The sequence below is a fragment of the Passer montanus genome, unplaced genomic scaffold, assembly GCF_014805655.1.
Source record: "Passer montanus isolate IOZ18808 unplaced genomic scaffold, ASM1480565v1 scaffold4, whole genome shotgun sequence".
Taxonomy (NCBI): Eukaryota; Metazoa; Chordata; class Aves; order Passeriformes; family Passeridae; genus Passer; species Passer montanus.
The window spans coordinates 14,782,457-14,795,059 of record NW_024368818.1 but is presented as its reverse complement, the minus strand read 5'-3'; the positions used below and the strand labels follow the sequence as shown (position 1 = coordinate 14,795,059).

The window sequence follows — 12,603 nt, the reverse complement described above, 5'->3', positions numbered from 1 at the left end:
ACCTTGTTCAGGTGAACTGGGGGACAACCCAAGGGCCCAGAGCTGTGATTTACCCAGAGCAGTGAGCATGGCCCGGTGGTGCTGGGTTCATCAAGTCCCCTTCCTCATGTTTCAGGTTCTGGCTGGATATGCTTGGGGTTTTCAGAAAGCTTGCATTAATTGTGTGACATTCTCAAAGCATTTTATAAGTCTAATAGTGAAAGCATGCTCTGCTTAGCACTGGAATACTCTCAGCTAGGTTGGTGCTGGGCAGAGCAGATGCTCAAACAGTGCTGGTGTTGCTGCTAAGGTTAGAGAGTGATGGATGAGTGTCCTACTGCTGCTGGAAAAGCATTGCAGATAAACACATTGTACTTAGACTGGAATTTGTCTAAGGCCCAGAACTGAACAGCTTTGTTTCACAAAAAGATGTCAAGGTCTTCAGGGAGCATGGGTGGTTTGGTCTTCAGATTTATGTCCCCTGTTCTCCTGGCAGTATGTGAGCTGTAATACACAGCAGGATGTTCGCCTGCTGCTTAGTCCAATAAAAGTCACTCCCTGTGATGACTGGGAGGATCTTTTGGAGCCTGTCTGCTCCTTCCTGACTTCTCCTGCTGCTGCTTACCAGAGAGATCCCAGCCAAAGGGTAACTCTGGCATCTCTGCCCTATTGCATAAAACAGATACCAACAGTATGAGTAAGGCAGGATCCCATGTGACTGTATAACCACTGCTTTCCATGGGAAGATATTTCTCACATTAGAGAGCCCAGTGAGTGGGAGGGGGGACATCTATAGCAGTGGTTTGGCTTGTGACTCTGGAAAAGATATGTGATGCAAGCTAAACTACTGCCCCCTTTCACCTTTCCTTGGCATGGGAAAATTTTTATTTCTAACTCTCAACTACTAAAGACAGTGCAAATGGTTATTTACTAGAAGGTGTTGTAGTTCTGAGTTTCTCACTGTGTTTTGCATTTTATTAGATGCAAAACCTCAAAAAATTTGGATTTGTTGTGGCTATAAATAAATAAGCTGGTCAGAATCATTCCTCCAACAGGGTTGCCCAGAAAATGAGGAGGAAGACCACTCAGTGAAGTGAAAGGGGTGGTAAGTGTAGCTGTGTACACGGTTCTCACTCCAAACAGCCTACTGAGACAGCTTGCCAACCTCGCTCATCAGTGTTAATGTATTCCATTTTCCTCCCCATGACATGTGAAGTTCAAATTTATCCGAGCAGCAAGCAGAGACAGAATCTCTATTGACTGATTTTGGCTGCAAGTACATTTTCTGATTTCCAACCAAATTTTTCATGGAGGTTCAGATTATTTTATGAAACAACCATGTCTTCCTGCTTTTATGAGGATACAGCTGGATTCTACAGAACAGGTGTGAGCCCCTGTCCCTAATGTTTTAGTCTATATTAAAATAAGGTATTAATTAAAAGTGATTAGATCTATCTGAAACCTCAAGTTTCCATTCCACATGAAATGCCAACATTTTAATGTCAGTTCTATTATGGTGAGAACAAAGAATACTATTATGACTTTAGCTTTGGGGAGTATTAATATAATGTAATATAGAACAAAATATGTTTGGAGACAACAAGTTGTTGTGGGATAAAAAAAATCAGTCAAAGAAGTCAATCCAAAATAACATCAAAGTCAGTACTGTTACAGAGGAAGTTCTGAATGCAGATGAAACAGGAAAAAAAAATGTCTGAATATTTTCAGGCAGTCATAGATGCTTTAATTATAGCTGCATTATCGGTAGGTAGATTAAATAAATGTACAGTGCTTCTTCTGGAGAAATCCAGTCAAAATGTCCTTTCACTTGCTCCTATGCAGTGTCACAGAGACACACAGACACACATACACACACACATATATATATATTTGGTAAAATCTAGCAAATAGGTGGATAGGAACTTTCCACAGTGACATGTGTCAGGGACAATGCAAACTGACTTTCAATAAGAAAGTCTTCGGCTTTGAGGAGACCTCAGCAGTGATATCTGTGCCAGAGGAATGAGCTGTCCTTTTGCAGCCAGGATTTACCTGGGGGTTGCAGCTGCTCTCCTCATTAGCCCACAACTAATTAGCCCACGGTCCACAGCTCCTCCTCAGCTCCAGATGACACAAGCTGTGTGTCTGTGTCTCCTCTTGCTGTTAGACAAGTATGTAAGTCCAGCCTTATGTTGCAGCACGTTCACAGAGACATATATATAGGGCATGGGACTAGCTGAGTTGCCAGGTTTTGGATCACCTGTTTGCACCAGAGGGATATTTTCAGGCTGCCTGACCCAGAAAAGATAATGTGTCCCTGAGCCATGGGGCACGAGCAATGCTGACATTTTAGAACGGTTGGCACGAACCCCTGCCTGGCCACTGGCTTCTTGTCCTTGAGACATTCAAGTTCACATGTGACTTTGATTTGATTCCTGTATCCCAGAAACTCTTTGCCTCCCAAGGTTCCAGCTGCTCACTGCATTGCACTGGTCCTCTAGACTGTCAAATTACTCCTCTCAGCTGCAGGTAGCTTGGTCCAAATTCCCTTATGGAGCTGTTGGGCATCCTTCCTATTTTGTACAGCTTCTTTTCTCCATACAAAGATCTGGATCCTACAGTGGGAAGATGGAAAAAATAAAGCTTCAGCACAGTTACTCATACATACTCATACTCATTGCTTTATAATTTTCTCATTGCCATTGCCTTTCTTCTGCTAGCAGACAGCAGCAGTGTCCAGTTCCACAACTCCACAGAGTATTTGCAATTGTTTGTGTTCAGCTTTTCGGAGAAATCTCTCATGGAAAAATTGTCTCCTGACCACAGAGTAATCACTAAGTGCAAAAAGCTTTGCCAATCTGCAGTCATTCCCAGTTAAGCACCAAAGGAGCTCTTCCTTCGAAATCACTGGAAAACATAAATGCAGAATTAAGGTGGCACCTCTTTTCCATTCCAGTCTTCTAGCTTCCAGAAGGCTATTTGTGACAGGGTCTAGCAGGCTTGGCATCCAAATAATGAGGAGGCTGTAAGAACTATCCAGAGCAGTTAAGCGTGAAACTATGTACTTCCTATCCACTGCACTGAAACCACAATTTAATAAAACAATTTAATAAAACAAATTAACTGCTTTTACCCTTCAACATAAGTTTTCATCTGCTGTAAATTAATATAATTGAGTAGGAAAAGTGACTTGTCTGAGTAGTTTCTGAAAGGCTTCAAGAAAAAGGTTGAATACGAGCTTTCAAAATTTCACAAGGCATGTCTTTCTGCTGTGGCTCTGATTGTAGTGTTCCTTCAAGTAATGGTTTGCAAAGCTGCTTTCAACATGAATTTTTGTTCCAGGTTACTATTTGCTGTGACAACAGAAATGCTACTGCCTGCAGCTGGGCATGGGAATGATTGCAGGACTCTGGGCAGCAGGGGCAAAAGCTCCCTCTTCTGATGGCTCCAGAGCTGAGGCCAGAAGGCCAGAGGAGACATGAAGGAAGGACTGGGGGAGAAAAAATTCCATCAGGCACTTCAAGGACAGTCCAGTTACGGGTATGGGGATGTCAGTACAGGTGTAACTTCAGCTGTTTATCCCCCTCCTCTCTCTTAGTAACTTCTATCCTGGTCCATCCCTTCATGAGATCCACAGATCCATTCTTGTTGTGACTGCACCCTAACAGACTTTTGGGCTTCTAATATTTTGAAGTACTAAAATGTCTACTTCTAGATCACAAAACCTGTCCTACTTCTACTCTCAGCATTTATTGCTGTTTCTAAGGTTGCCCTGTTTTCCTCTGGAAACTCAATGCTTGCAAGAAACAACTGAATGTGAGATTACAAAATGAGAACTGCATCCTGATCAATATTCCCAGACACAAGTGATTTTTCAACAGAGGATGTCAGAAACTTGCCTTCTTGGCAGTGTCTTCATAATTCCAGTTTTAGCACTAATTTTGGCAAGTGACCAAGAGGGAAAAATGTTTTCTAGCAGAATGCAGTGGGATAAACTGTGACAAGGGAAAATGGGCAATGTAGGCTGGGCTCCTGATGAGGGATCTGTGATGTTAAGGAATAATCCTCCAAGGAAAATGCGTCATGGGGAATTGTAGAGAAATTTACTTTGTAAAGAACCTCTAGAGATATCTAGTTATCCTGCACATTAGAACTCTCCTTAACAATGAGCACAGCCTTCTTCCCATCTTCTTTGTACTTCCTGAAGAGTGAGATGCATGTTATTGCTCCACCTGGGTACATCTCTGCACTCTAGCCATGCAAACATCCCACCACACCTCTGTACCCGCAGTGATGGCATAGCTCTGCAGCTGCACAGTCCTCCAGTTTCTCTTGTTTATTTCCCGATGGTGTATTAGTGTTCATTAACTCCCCAGAATGTCCTCTGCTTCTGGGGAATAAAAGGGCCTCTCCAATGCCCCACAGTCCTCCAGTTTCTCTTGTTTATTTCCCAGATGGTGTATTAGTGTTCATTAGCTCCCCAGGATGTCCTCTGCTTCTGGGGAACAAAAGGGCCTCCCCAATGCCCTGCTTCCTCTGTGATTTCATCTCCATCCACAAATGAACCCACTTTAAAGTCTTCTTCAGGGGCTAGAAAAGAGCCAGAGGAGCTTTTCCATATAGGCAGACAATGGCACATGGAGCTTTCGCTTTTTGTCAGGCACTCAAATCAGGTCCAAGGCAGCAGCAGCCAGAGTTACTGCCAGCTGGCAATTTGGAGACACAGGCTTGTAATATAAATTCGTCTTCCAACAGCACCACTTTTTAACATATTTATCAATCATCTCAGCAGAAAGGCCAGAAACTGAGTGAGGAAGGCCTGAAGTACAGACAGGCAGCATTGCACACTAAAGGAGCAGAGTCCCACTGATCTTAAGGGAAATCACAGAGCTTGTTTCCTAAACTGAGAGTCTCTCAATTCCCACCCTTCATGATCTCTGTCAAACTATGACATTAATTAACCACCATGAGGAAACAAACAGCTCCTCAGATAAATTTCCAAGCGAGAAACAGCTTAACCTCAAAAGCTACTGTTTTCCAGCTCCACACTTTTGCTTTCTGTTTCTCAAACACTTCCAAGAAATAAGAAAATCAGTTCCAAAAATTTATTGCTATCTCCTCAAGCACATTAGAGACAAATTAAAAGTTCTGTCCTTCCCTGAATGACACAGGGGGTTGTACTACAGAATCTGACAGTCTCCTGAAACTACTATGAGGAATATGGAAAATGGAAGAATATGAAATTCAAAAGCGAGTTAAGTCCTAATGTTAGGAATGTAGCTGAGAAGCTCAATTAAATGAGAGTAATATTACCTACTGAAAGGAAGTTCTAGGACGCTGACTCTATTCTAGGTCAGTTACACAGTATGCAAAATTAGACAGATAGACTATTTTTCCTATCATGATTGCAAATAGGGTAAGAAAGTATCTTTTATTCAGTTTTATAATGTATAGCACAGTGCAGTTCCAGAGTTAAAACTTGTGAATTCCAGAGAAATACAAATAATGTATGACCCAACATAATACAATATTGTTCCTAATCAGACAGAGCTCCCATTTATTTCAGTGAGAATATTGCCTGCAGGATCAGGTTGGCAGGTCCTAATCAGGGCTCAGTCAGCTGTCAGCTTTCCCCGACAGTGGAGTGCAGGGGATTCAACTTCGTCTCACCCTCCTTCTGCCACTCCTCTGCCCCAGCAACAGAAGCTCCGTGTTCACAGTGAGAACAAGAGCACTCCCCACACACTGATTCCATTCTGGCCAGGCCTGGCATTTCCCGTCTTTGTCAGCGCCTGCGCCTGCCCCGGTGCCGTCCTTCTTTGTGAGCCTAATAAGTACATAAAGGCTGAGGAATGGGGATCCCAGCACACTCACAGCAACCCGCCTCCAGGAGCTCGTTTGCCCGGGCAGACAGCCTGGGCAAACAATTAGCTCCAGCTCCAACATTCAGGTCCTGCAGAAGAATTGGATGCTTGGCACTGGCCGCTCTCCATGACATTAAAAATTTGGCTTTTCTCCAATCAAATATTTTAACATTTGCGACCGTTTGTCCGGACCCAAAGCCTCGGTTAGGAATTTCTGCTCTGGTCTAATTTTGTAAATGGAGATTTGACGATTATTTACTGGGAACTTTGAAAAAAATGTACTTAGCCTCTCTTTTTACAGAAAGGGTAAACTCTCTTTTACCCTTTTTACAGAAAGGGTAAAAGAGAGTTTGTTTGAAAGTCATATAATGGAACAGGTCAGCATTACCAGCATATACTACCACACTATAAGCAGTGTACACTTAGACTTACAGTATAACTTGGAGTGTTGCTGTCACAGACCCTTCTGTGTTCATTGCTGGTAGCAAACAGCTGGCTTTTAATGAAACATAATAGAGAATTTGTTATTTTAAAACTGCCTTTCCATTTATAATCATGCCTGTTGTAGTACAATGGAGAATTGTATCCTTATTCCTTCATGCTGCCAATGCAGGAAATATTTAAACAAGTGCTTGTGAAGTATTTATTTTCAAATACATTAATGATGTGTCTCCAAATCAGTAAAGTTAGTGTACCCTGAGTTATGCACGCAGGTAGTACATTTTGTATCAGGACTTTATGCTTATTATAATCCATGCCTTTTATAATTTCAGATCGATACAGTAAAAGATACACACTAAGTCAATCTCCTGCACATTACAAACCCTTACATTTTTCCCTAATTAATTTTATCCAGCCCATCTCTTCAGTGCGAGTAAGGAACTTGAGTAAATTCTCAAGGAAATTAACATTCTGAATGCCACAGATCTGTCAAGCCAGCTTTGACATGGTACATAAACAAATAAAATATGGTAAACAACATACAAAAATTTGCAGGAAAATATTTTTTGATTAGATGTTTAAAGAAAGTGAGAAACAAAGGTTGCTTGTTTTCCTGGCAGGCTGGACATGAGCTGGCAATGTGTGCTTGCTGCCTGGAAAGCCAAATGTACCCTGGGCTGCACCAGAAGCAGCGTGGCCAGCAGGTCAAGGTAGGTGATCCCACCCCTCTGCTTTGCCCTCATGGGACTCTACCTGCAGTGCTGCATCCAGCTCTGTGCTCCTCAGCACAAGAAAGACATGGACCTGTTTAGAGAGACACAGAAATTATTAGAGGGAAGGAACACCTCTCTTATGAGTAAAGGCTGAGAGAGATGGGGTTGTTTAGGGGGTGACCTTATTGTGACCTTCCAGTGCCTGAAAGGGGCCTGCAAGAAAGCTGAGGAGGGACTTTTTACAAGGGTGTGTAGTGACAGACAAGGGGGAATGGCTTTAAAATGGAAAAAATAAGGTTTAGATTAGATATAAGGAAGAGATTCTTGACTGTAAGGGTGCAAGTCACTGGCACAGCTTGCCCAGAGAACTTGTGGATGCTCCATCCCTGGAAGTGTTCAAGGCCAGGTTGGATGTAGCAGCCTGGTCTAGTTGGAAGGTGCCCCCGCTTATGGCAGGGGGATTGGAATTAGAACATGAACCCTTCCATCTCAAACCATTTTGTGATTCTATTATTGTTTCTCATTTGTCTTTGAGAGCAGAATCAAGCCACTCTTGCACATAATGACTGAAATTGGTATTAATTGTTTTCTTTAGCCATCTACACACAAAATGCTTAGAAGAAAAACAAAGCATATAGGAAAGACACTGTGGAAGTCTTAACCTGTGGGGCTGTACTTCTTGTACTTGTACTTCTGTACAAGAAGTCAAAATCTGTTCAAAGGCAGAGGATGGTCCTTTCTGAATATTCTGCAAGAGAGGTGGGAATAGGATGTAAAAGGGAAATCTAAGGCTCAACTTTGTTATATGGGCTCCAAATCAAGAGAGAGGCATATAGACTTCTCTGGGATCAGGCTGAGGCATTAAGCTGGTAGAAAAAGAGCAGAGAGAAAATAGAGCAAAAGCACTCATTAGCAAAAATTTAAAACACCATGAAAGGAATCAGCAAAGCAACCAAGAGACTTGCAAGGAAGAAAACATCTCATTTACTTAAGCTAATACTCAGTCTGGAAAATAAGCAAAAAGAATTTGCCTGGTCACTAATAAACATCGATTTGACCCAACAGATATTGCCAAATTTAGTGGCAGGATTTCTGTGATCAGACAGTTTAAATCACTTGCTATAACTCAAACAGTAAGTAGTGACCTCAAAATAGCAGAAATTGTACATAAATAAAGGGCATCAGCTCTTTCTGTCACTGGTGAGGGAAACCACTGATGTCAAATGTCCTTGAACCACAGGATAAGCATGTACTTAAAACATCTCTCTGCACTGTATAGAGAAAGTGACTTTGGCTGAATGATCTATTCTGGATTTCCCACAGTAATAGTGGGACTATCTAAAATTACCTACAGCAGTTACCTAGACTAAAAAACAACACAAAAAATATATGTTAGCCTTTCCAGGTAACAAAGGCACAGTTCCAAGAATTCAATGTTGTTCACAAGAATGAAATGTTGTTCATTAAATGTTGTTCCAATTTCTAAAATTAGAATTTTTAAAATCAGGAGTTCCCAGAAACCTTTCAAGATCTCTTGACCATTACTGTCAATTTTCAATTAGTCCTAAAACAAAAGGAAAACTATAGAAGTTTGGCAGAAAGTGAGGGTGATATAAGTATTTGAATAAGATATATGGAATGACCCAGATAACTGTTGGCTTTTTTTACTTGATTTCAATCTTAGACCACATAATCAAATTGACAGTATGTTTCACAAATGATCAAAATAATATAATTAAGATTTGTGAAAACAGATTTTGTCAAAGTATAATTCAGCTTTTGATGTAAGTTCAGGTTTTAGAATAACAGTATATATATATACATGTATATATATATATATATATATATGTACTGATCCAATGTGTTAGGACTTTTAGGGTCTTTGACCTTAACATATCTTGCTAAACAGCTGAAATATAAATAGAAATAACTAGACAATGATGAACTGAAGGCTGTAATGTACACCTACACTGTGATAATTTTTAGCTCAAGACTGACTGTTCTGTAAAATATCTTTCTAGCTGAAACAAGATTAGCAGCCAGGGGCAGAGAACTCTATGGGTAATGAAGTCAGGCTGGCTTCATCCCAGCTATAAAACCCTCTTTGTGTAGGTAACTTAACTATTAAGTGAAACACCAAAGTGTTTTGCATCACCTAAGGTACTGCTGGACAGGGTCCTTCCTCATTGCCCAGGTTCTACTACTCCAGTCAGTAGTTATATGGGATCTTCTGACTAATAGGCTAGGGTGAGGGCAGTTTAAGGACCTTTATTTCTCCTGAGAGCAGCTAAACTGCCATTCCAGGTGTATCTGTGTGGATGTCCTTGTTGCTGCTCACTCCTTTTCTGTCCCAGGAATTCTCCTGCCCAAGGTGGCCATGTAATGTTGCCATGGAGTTGTTCAGGACGTCTCTCAGACTTACTGTCCTAGGCTATTGATAAATGTAGGTAGATACCTGTACTCTGCTTGTCTTAGTTTGTATTTTCAATGAGAATTAGAAAGTAATGTGAAATCTAAATTATATTTACAGGTTTGATGCATGACTCAGCTCCAGGCGCAAACCTGGTCCCAAGTGTCAGGTTTGTAGTGTCTGCATCTTTATCTGATTTGTCTGGTGTGAAGCTGTATACATGTAAGTAATAATATTAACATTAAAATATTTCCACCTAAATCTCTCTCCTTGGTTCCAAAGGGAGCCCAGGCTAAATGAAAGATCATAGGTGGCGTGCATATATTTGACATTTTGGAGACAGAGAGGAAATATTAATGGACCACCAGTAAGTACCTGGTTCATTGTATGGAGCAGCACAGGGTTATTTTTATATATTCATTGAGCTTTGAAATGCACTCAAAGACAAACTGTGTCACAAATAAGTTATAAGACTTGCTACAAATATTTCTCATGGAATATGTCTCTGCAAGACATATCATCAAATGGTTTGCCTATCTTCTAGGCTTTGATCTGTAGATTGTAGTAATTAGTGCAGGAAAGATCTATTGGATTACCTAAACTGCTACATGATATTCAGCACAGTTTCTCCTTCCTAATGTTTTGCCTCACACAGTTTATATATCCAGGGGACAGGGGGCAGAAATCCCCTGGGATACTATTTCACAACCAATTCACACAGTCAGTGATTTTTCTGGTGAGATTTAGCCCAAATTTGTGTTTTCTAATCTCATTGCATTAAACTCTTGTAGTTATACTCCTTAGTGTCATGTGAAATAATTCCTCCTTAGGGTCCTATACACCCTGTACTGAAAGTGCAGATGGTTAGATTCATCCTATCATAAACTATGCAAGTTTTCTTTATTCACCTTTAATGTACTTTTTTTCTTTCTTATTTACCTCCAATCTGTCTATGTCTCACATGGAGCTATGCAGCCAGACCTAAATACAGTCCTGCACTTGCAGTCACAGCTGAGAAGCATAAATTGCAGTCAGTACCTTGCAAATGAAAGATGTCATCTGTCCCACGAGAAAGAAAAGGATCATAGGTTAGTGAAACTGGTTACCTCTTTGGGAGAAAAATCATCACTCTCTTTGTAGTTGGATACAACAGATTTGGAAAATAACCCCAGTTCATCTTGACAAGATGTGAACAAAACGCAAGAGCAATTCTCTGGTGAGGAGCATGTCCACTCCACACAAGCTGTCTAGCCTGCTTCTATTGATGCCCAGGAGAAAATAATTCCAGACTGTAATCCATAATAACGTCATCATCTAACATGAGTGGGCTGGATTGCATTCTCTCCTCTGCTAAAAAACAGCCTTCCCTAGGCTATTGACATAATTTTTAGATGGCTAAAACTAGCCAAGGCTAATAATAACTGACCTCCGCTGATTCTATTATGATTGCTCTTCATGTTTCACAACAGAAGCCCCTCACAGACGGCCCCATGTGCCGGCTTGGATGGCTAAACAGCCCTCCTGTGTGCCTCATGTTCATTTCCCTTAAAAGCACTGATGACATTATGTTGATTCACAGAAATTCTACCAGCAAAAGCTTATTTGACCAAGAAATTGAGACAGAACCACTAAAAAAAAAAAAAAATAGATCCAGTCCCTCCTTAGTTCTCCTTTTTCTTTGCCTCTCTAAAATGGGGAGATAGACCTGATTTTACCAGCAAAAGCTTATTTGACCAAGAAATTGAGACAGAACCACTAAAAAGAAATAAAAAATAGATCCAGTCCCTCTTTAGTTCTCCTTTTTCTTTGCCTCTCTAAGATGGGGAGATAGACCTGATTTTGTTGTCCCCACAGGGCCTACATCCATTGCAGGACAATCTTCACAAGAACACCACCTTTAGCTAAAACATAGTCTGAAATATGATGAGGTCCTTCAGAGTCACACTGCTAACTTCAAGGTGCCTCCATGCTGCTGCAAGACAACCAGGCATCAAAATTAGTATGAGCTCAAGCATCTCACTAGAAACACCACCAAATCTGGCTGTACAATGGGATAGGAAAGGCCCTTCCCAGCTCTGAAGGTTGGGCTCTCACTGCAGGGAGAACCTTCTGTTTTGCCATTTGTATTGAATATGGGATTCTCTTAAAACAAGCTGGGCATGAAGTGAGTATTATCTCCAACAGGAGCTGAAAGAATTGTCTACTAATATTCTCAATGACCTTGTGAATATACAGTAGCTTCATGGTCACAAACAGCACTTAGAAAATGTTGCAGCTCACCATTCTTAAACGAGCTCTTAGTGGACTCAAAGCCACCAGACAGAGCAGTGACACCACCGGCAGAATCTCAATCCAGCAGAGATGGACACAGGCTGGCATGGAAACAAAAACAGTAGTGATGAATTCAATCCAATTTTGCATAACACTGAAGATCCCGTTTTTCAGGAAATTCCTGAAGTTCTCAGAGAGAGCAGTTGCAGTGGATGTTTTATTTTTAAGGTGTCATTTTGGAATTACTTCACTGCAGTGATATGCTGTTTATTCGAACAGTGAAGATCCAGCGTCTTAAAAGATTCTCAGTCTTGCTGGAGCAAATCCAGATGCCTGTTTTGTTTCAACAAGTTTTCACTATCATGAAATTAAAGAGGTACTGTTAGTTTAAATATCACTCATCAGAAATGTTTTCAATAACATGAATAGTAGGAATTCTTAATAGTTAAGAGCGTATATCATATATATAGCTGTGAGTTTTGAAACAAGTTGAATTCAAAATATTAATCCTTTTTTTCTTCTTTCTATGCACCTCATAGTTTGATCAAAACTATCTACATAATATGCTCATAATAATATACTCAAAGAATATAACATACCCAGAGAATCATGTCATGTCTGACAGATATGGATAATCCCATTAAGCCTTTAAGTTGAAAATTCTGGTGGGGGGGTGGGGGTGGGGAGAGCTACAAAATAATTCCTAAACATACTCTAGAGAATCATGTCATGTCTGACAGATATGGATAATCCCATTAAGCCTTTAAGTTGAAAATTCTGGTGGGGGGGGATGGGGGTGGGGAGAGCTACAAAATCATTCCTAAACATACTCTGTTTTCAGTCCAATGTTACCTTTTGTGTTTCCCATATAGTAGCACATCAGTTTTCCAATAGATTTAGAAACTTTCTGTAAAGCTTGAGTTTT

At 40.7% G+C, this 12,603-nt stretch overlaps 1 long non-coding RNA gene across 2 annotated transcripts; it reads right to left on the bottom strand.

Annotated features, from left to right (window-relative positions):
* Positions 1-1,727: 1,727 nt before the first annotated feature.
* Positions 1,728-12,174, bottom strand: LOC120506640. Of its 2 annotated transcripts, none has more exons than XR_005628558.1 (4): positions 11,688-12,174; positions 7,038-7,088; positions 6,276-6,339; positions 1,728-2,594 (listed from the first exon to the last, which is right to left on the bottom strand). It is a non-coding gene; the product is annotated as an uncharacterized LOC120506640 (long non-coding RNA). The 2 variants fall into 2 exon arrangements; XR_005628559.1 differs by lacking the exon at positions 1,728-2,594 and adding an exon at positions 5,225-5,806.
* Positions 12,175-12,603: the final 429 nt, after the last annotated feature.